Source organism: Mandrillus leucophaeus, unplaced genomic scaffold (assembly GCF_000951045.1).
Source record: "Mandrillus leucophaeus isolate KB7577 unplaced genomic scaffold, Mleu.le_1.0 Scaffold821, whole genome shotgun sequence".
NCBI lineage: Eukaryota > Metazoa > Chordata > Mammalia > Primates > Cercopithecidae > Mandrillus > Mandrillus leucophaeus.
Window position 1 is genome coordinate 298,445 of NW_012108931.1, and position 319 is coordinate 298,763.

Below are 319 nucleotides of genomic sequence, written 5' to 3' on the forward strand. Positions count from 1 at the left end.
GATATCAGTATTTGAAGATCAACTTAATGAAATAAAGAGAGAAGACAAGATTAGAGAAAAAAGAATTAAAAGGAATGAACAAAGCCTCCAAGAAATATGGGACTATGTGAAAAGACCATATCTACGTTTGATTGGTGTACCTGAAAGCGATGAGCAGAATGGAACAAAGTAGAAAAACACTCTTTAGGATATCATTCAGGAGAACTTCCCCAACCTAGCAAGACAGGCCTACTTTCAAATTCAGGAAATTCAGAGAACACCACAAAGATACTCCTTGAGAAGAGCAACCACAAGACACATAATCATCAGATCCACCAAG